We start from the raw sequence: 7393 nt of genomic DNA, 5'->3' as shown, positions 1-7393 counted from the left end.
AAATGAGTAAACTAAGACGGATAGTGCAGAAATCCACTTCTGGGGCCCACTTGGTGTATGCTGGGGCTGAGACTTAAGCTTCTCACGTGCCTGGGCTATTTCTTGAGTTGAACGCCAGGTTATAACCTGTTTCTGGCGTTGAACTCCAACTTGCAACCTGTTTCTGGCGCTGAACGCCAAACTGCAACATGGAACTGGCATTGAACGCCAGTTTACGTCGTCTATCTTCATGCAAAGTATGGACTATTATATATTTCTGGAAAGCCCTGAATGTCTACTTTCCAACCCAATTGAGAGCGAGCCAATTGAACTCCTGTAGCTCTAAAAAATCCATTCCGAGTGCAGGGAGGTCAGAATCCAACAGCATCAGCTGTCCTTTTTCAGCCTAAATCAGATTTTTGCTCAGCTCCCTCAATTTCAGCCAGAAAATACCTGAAATTACAGAAAAATACACATACTCATAGTAAAGTCCAGAAATATGAATTTTGACTAAAAAATAATAAAATTATACTAAAAACTAACTAGAATATACTAAAATCTACATGAAATTACCCCAAAAGCGTATAAAATATCCGCTTATCACCTCTCCAGAGAGTTGTGCTTTAGCTTCTCTTAGCTTTCTCTTCAGAGTTCTTTCAGTTTCAGGATCAGCTTCAACAAAAATGCCTTTATCTTTGTACCTACTCATATGAAAGAGAAGAGAACAAGAAAGTATGGAATCCTCTATGTCACAGTAAGAGATTCCTTGATGTATCAGAGGAAAAGAAGAATAGAAGGATGAGGTAGAGAGAAGAATTCAAACTTATAGAGAGGGAAGGGGTCCGAATTATTAAGAGAGGATGAGTGTTAGTGATTAAATAGAAAAAGATGAGAGAGGAAATTTTCGAAAATTTTTAAATAAAATAAAATTATAGTTTAAAACAATTAGTTAATTAAAATTTTTTTTGAAAAGGTTGTTAATGGTTTTCGAAAATTAGAGAGAGGGAAGTAGTTAGGTGGTTTTGAAAAAGATGAGAAGTTAGAAAAAGATTTTGAAATTAGAATTTTAAAAAAGATGTGATTTGAAAAGGATATGATTTAAAAAGATATGATTGAAAAGATATGATTGAAGAAAAATTGATTTTAAAAAGATATAATTGAAAAGATATGGGTGAAAAAAAAGATTTGATTTTGAAAAAGATATGATTGATAAGAGAGGATAAAAAAAAGATAAGATTTTGAAAAATTAGTTTTAAAACTTGAAAAATTGGAAAAGATTTGAATTGAAAACAAAACTACCTCCTTGGTGCTATCCTGGCGTTAAACGCCCAGAATGGTATCCACTTGTCTACCTCCTTGGGCGTTAAACGCCCAGCCAGGTACCCTGGCTGCCATTTAAATGCCAGAATTCCTTCTTCACTGGACGTTTTGAACGCCCAGCTTTTTCTCTGTGATTCTTCTGCTGTTTGTTCTGAATTTTCAATTCTCTGTATTATTGACTTGAAAAGACATAATTTTGAAAAGTTTTTTTTTTGAATTTTTAAGAAAATAAAGACATGCAAAACACTAAACTTAGAAATTTTCATACTAGAGACACTAACAAATTGAGAATGCACATGAGAAACAACAAAAGACACAAAACAAGAGAATTTAAAGATCAGACAAAGAAAATCATCAAGAACAACTTAAAGATCAATGAAGAACACAATGCATATATTTTCGAAAAATGCAAGGAAAGTAGAAACATGCAATTGACACCAAACTTAAAAATTGACACCAGACTCAAATAAGAAACACAAAATTTTTGGTTTTTATAATTTTATTAAATTTTTTTATATTATTTTTTTTCAAAAATCATTTTGAAAAAAGAAAATAAGAAACTCAATTTTTAATAAGAATTCCAGGAATCATGTAATGTTAGTCTAAAGAATCATGCAATGTTAGTCTAAAGCTTCAGTCTAAAAAGATTAGACATGGTTAACCAAGCATCAGCAGGACATTACATACAACAGCCAAATTGATGGGAATCAACTAGCTCCTGTGATGATAAAAGCATCTGAAACTCTAGAATTCATTCTTAAAAATTATGAAGAACAAAATAAAAAGAAAAATACCTAATTTAAGCAACAAGATGAACCGTCAATTGTCTAAACTCGAACAATCCCCGACAATGACGCCAAAAATATGGCACACGAAATCGTGATACACAACTTCGTGCAGCTGACCAGCAAGTGCACTGGGTCGTCCAAGTAATACCTTACGTGAGTAAGGGTCGATCCCACGGAGATTGTCGGCTTGAAGCAAGCTATGGTCATCTTGTAAATCTCAGTCAGGCGGATTCAAATGGTTATGGGGTTTTGATAATTAAAAGAACGAAATAGAACATAAAATAGGATAGAAATACTTATGCAATTCATTGGTGGGAATTTCAGATAAGCATATGAAGATGCTTTGTTCCCTTTGAGCCTCTGCTTTCCTATTGCCTTCATCCAATCATTCATACTCCTTTCCATCGCAAGATGTATATAGGTGGATCACCGATGTCAATGGCTACCATCCATCCTCTCAGTGAAAATGGTCCTCTACGATTTCCCACATGGCTAATCAGCTGTTGGTTCTCGATCGCGTCGGAATAAGATCCATTGATCCTTTTGCGCACTGTCACTGTGCCCCACAGTCGTGAGCTTGAAACTCGTCATAGTCATCCCATCCCAGATCCTACTCAGAATACCACAGACAAGGTTTAGACTTTCCGGATCTTAAGAATGCTGCCAATTGATTCTAGCTTATACCACGAAGACTATAATTGCACAGAATGGAAGCTCTATTGTCAGGAGAGGCAACCATGCATCGTGAACCAGTAGGCCAAGAGATACACACTCAAGCTCTCGCAAATAGAACAGAAGTGGTTGTCAGGCACGTGTTCATAAGGGAGGATGATGAAGAGTGTCACGGATCATCACATCCATCAGGTTGAAGTACGAGTGGATATCTTAGAACAAGAATAAGAGTGAATTGAATAGAAGAACAATAGTACTTTGCATTAATTCATGAGGAACAGCAGAGCTCCACACCTTAGTCTATGATTTGTAGAAACTCCACTGTTTAAAATACATAAGAACAAGGTCTAGGCATGGCCTCCCAAATAGCATGAAACAAACGAAAAAGGGTTCAAAGACCAGATCCCAAGATCAAAGATGATCAAAGGATGAAAATACAATAGTAAAAGGTCCTATTTATAGTGAATTAGTAGCCTAGGGTTTACAAAAATAAGTAAATGATGCAGAAATCCACTTCCGGGCCCATTTGGTGTGTGCTTGGGCTGAGCATTGAAGCTTTCACATGTATAGGCTTCTCTTGGAGTTAAACGCCAGCTCTGGTGCCAGTTTGGGAATTTAACTCCAGCTTTTAATCCCGTTCTGGCATTTAACGCCAGAAAAGAGTATCTGACCGGCGTTTTGACGCCAATTTGAACAATCAAATCTCGGACAAAGTATGAACTATTATAAATTGCTGGAAAGACCAAGATGTCTACTTTCCAACGCAATTGAGAGCGCACCAATTCGGCTTCTGTAGCTCCAGAAAATCCATTTCGAGTGCAGGGAGGTCAGAATCCAATAGAATCTGTTGTCCTTTTTCAGCCTCTTAATCAGATTTTCGCTCAGGTCCCTCAATTTTAGCCAGAAAATACCTGAAATCACAGAAAACCACACAAACTCATAGTAAAGTCCAAAAATGTGATTTTAGCATAAAAACTAATAATTATTTACTAAAAACTAACTAAATTATACTAAAATCTACCTAAAAACAATGCCAAAAAGCGTATAAATTATCCGCTCATCACAACACCAAACTTAAATTGTTGCTTGTCCCCAAGCAACTGAAAACAAAATAGAATAAAAAGAAGAGAATATACAATGAATCTCTGGTGCACAAAATTGTGATCTCTAATAATGGCATTCAACTTGGTATGCGCATTTATAACTCAGCACTTTCTTCACAACCTCGCACAACTAACCAGTAAGTGCACTGGGTCGTCCAAGTAATAAACCTTACGTGAGTAAGGGTCGATCCCACAGAGATTGTTGGTATGAAGCAAGCTATGGTCATCTTGAAATTCTCAGTTAGACGAATAATATATGGTTATGGAGTTTTCGAATAATAATAATAATAAATGACTAGAAAATAAAGATAGAAATACTTATGTAAATCATTGGTGGGAATTTCAGATAGGCGTATGAAGATCCTATGCTCCTTCTGAATCTCTGCTTTCCTACTGCCTTCATCCAATCCTTCTTATTCCTTTCCATGGCAAGCTGTATGTAGGGCATCACTGTTGTCAATGGCTACATGCCATCCTCTCAGTGAAAATGGTCCAAATGCTCTATCACAGCACGGCTAATCACCTGTCGGTTCTCGATCATGCCGGAATAGAATCCCTTGATTCTTTTGTGTTTGTCATTACGCTCAACAATCGCAAGTTTGAAGCTCGTCACAGTCATTCAATCCCTGAATCCTACTCGGAATACCACAGACAAGTTTAGACTTTCCGGATTCTCATGAATGCCGCCATCAATTCTAGCTTATACCACAAAGATTCTGATTAAGGAATCTAAGAGATATGCGTTCGGTCTGAGGTAGAACGGAAGTGGTTGTCAGTCACGCGTTCATAGGTGAGAATGATGATGAGTGTCACAGATCATCACATTCGTCATGGTTAAGTGCAACGAATATCTTAAAACAAGAATAAACTGAATTGAATAGAAAATAGTAGTAATTACATTAAAACTTGAGGTACAGCAAAGCTCCACACCCTTAATCTATGGTGTGTAGAAACTCCACCGTTGAAAATACATAAGTGATGAAGGTCCAGGCATGGCCGAATGGCCAGCCCCCAAAACGTGATCAATAGTCTCCTAAGATGAATAATGGAATAAAACCGAGACCAAAGATGTCTAATACAATAGTAAAATGTCCTATTTATACTAGACTAGCTACTAGGGTTTACAGAAGTAAGTAATTGATGCAGAAATCCACTTTCGGGGCCCACTTGGTGTGTGCTTGGGCTGAGCTTGAGCTTTACACGTGCAGAGGCTTCTTTTGGAGTTGAACGCCAAGTTGTAACGTGTTTTTGGCGTTCAACTCTGGTTCGTGACGTGTTTCTGGCGTTTGACTCCAGAATGCAGCATGAAACTGGCGTTGAGCGCCAGTTTACGTCATCTAATCACGAATGAAGTATAGACTATTATATATTGCTGGAAAGCTATGGATGTCTACTTTCCTATGTCGTGAGAGCGCGCCATTTGGAGTTTTGTAGCTCCAGAAAATCCATTTCGAGTGCAGGAAGGTCAGAATCCAATAGCATCAGCAGTCCTTTGTCAGCCTTCTATCAGAGTTTTGCTCAGGTCCCTCAATTTCAGCCAGAAATTACCTGAAATCGCAGAAAAACACACAAACTCATAGTAAAGTCTAGAAATGTCAATTTAGCATAAAAACTGATGAAAATATCCCTAAAAGTAGCTAGATCCTGCTAAAAACTACCTAAAAACAATGCCAAAAAGCGTATAAATTATCCGCTCATCACAACACCAAACTTAAATTGTTGCTTGTCCCCAAGCAACTGAAAATCAATTAGGATAAAAAAGAAGAGAATATACTATAAAGCTCAGAATATCAATGAATTTTACTTCTAATTAGATGAGCGGGACTTGTAGCTTTTTTGCTTCTGAACAGTTTTGGGATCTCACTTTATCTTTTGAAGTTTAGAATGATTGGCATCTCTAGGAACTTAGAATTTCAGATAGTGTTATTGATTCTCCTAGTTAAGTTTGTTGATTCTTGAACACAGCTACTTTTATGAGTCTTGGCCGTGGCCCTAAGCACTTTGTTTTCCAGTGGCCCTAAGCACTTTGTTTTCCAGTATTACCACCGGATACATAAATGCCACAGACACATGACTGGGTGAACCTTTTCAGATTGTGACTCAGCTTTGCTAAAGTCCCCAGTTAGAGGTGTCCAGAGCTCTTAAGCACACTCTTTTTGCTTTGGATCACAACTTTAACCACTCAGTCTCAAGCTTTTCACTTAGATCTACATGCCACAAGCACATGGTTAGGGACAGCTTGATTTAGCCGCTTAGGCTTGGATTTTATTTCCTTGGGCCCTCCTATCCATTGATGCTCAATGCCTTGGATCCTTTTTACCCTTGCCTTTTGGTTTTAAGGGCTATTGGCTTTTTCTGCTTGCTTTTTCTTTTTCTATTATTTTTTTCACCATTTTTTTCGCAAGCTTTTACTATTCACTACTTTTTTTGCTTCAAGAATCAATTTCATGATTTTTCAGATTATCAACAGCATTTCACTTTGTTCATCATTCTTTCAAGAGCCAACAATTTTAACATTCATAAACAACAAGATAAAAAATATGCACTGTTCAAGCATTCATTTAGAAAACAAAAAGTATTGTCACCACGTCAATATAATTAAACTAAATTCAAGGATAAATTCGAAATTCATGAACTTCTTGTTCTTTTTGTATTAAAAACATGTTTCATTTAAGAAAGGTGAAGGATTCATGGAATTATTTATAGCTTTAAGACATAGTTACTACATACTAATGATCATGTAATAAAGACACAAACATAGATAACAGAAAGCTTAAAAATCGAAAAACAGAGAAATAAGAATAAGGAATGAGTCCACCTTAGTGATGGTGGCGCTTTCTTTTTGAAGAACCAATGATGTCCTTGAGCTCTTCTATGTCTCTTTCTTGCCTTTGTTGCTCCTCCCTCATTCTTCTTTGATCTTCTTTAATTTCATGGAGAATGATAGAGTGTTCTTGATGTTCCACCCTTAATTGATCCATATTGTAACTCAAGTCTTCTAGAGAAGTGTTGAGTTATTCCCAGTAGTTGTTGGGAGGAAAGTGCATCCCTTGAGGCATCTCCGAGATTTCCTGGTGATGAGCTTCCTCATGCGTCTCTTGGGATCCATGAGTGGGCTCTCTTGTTTGCTCCATCCTCTTCTTAGTGATGGGCTTGTTCTCTTCAATGAGGATGTCTCCTTCTATGATAACTCCAGCTGAGTAGCATAGATGGCAAATAAGATGAGGAAAAGCTAGCCTTGCCATGGTGGAGGATTACCGGCTATTTTATAGAATTCAAGGGAGATGACTTCATGAACTTCTACTTCCTCTCCATTCATGATGCTATGAATCATGATGGCCCGATCCACAATAACTTCAGATCAGTTGCTAGTGGGGATGATGGAGCATTGGATGAACTCCAACCATCCTCTAGCCACAGGCTTGAGGTCCAGTCTTCTTAGTTGAACCGGCTTACCTTTGGAGTCTCTTTTCCATTGAGCTCCTTCAACACATATGTCCATAAGGACTTGGTCCAACCTGTGATCAAATT

Source organism: Arachis duranensis, chromosome 2 (assembly GCF_000817695.3).
Source record: "Arachis duranensis cultivar V14167 chromosome 2, aradu.V14167.gnm2.J7QH, whole genome shotgun sequence".
In the NCBI taxonomy this organism is placed as follows: Eukaryota; Viridiplantae; Streptophyta; class Magnoliopsida; order Fabales; family Fabaceae; genus Arachis; species Arachis duranensis.
Note: the sequence above shows the minus strand (reverse complement) of the source record.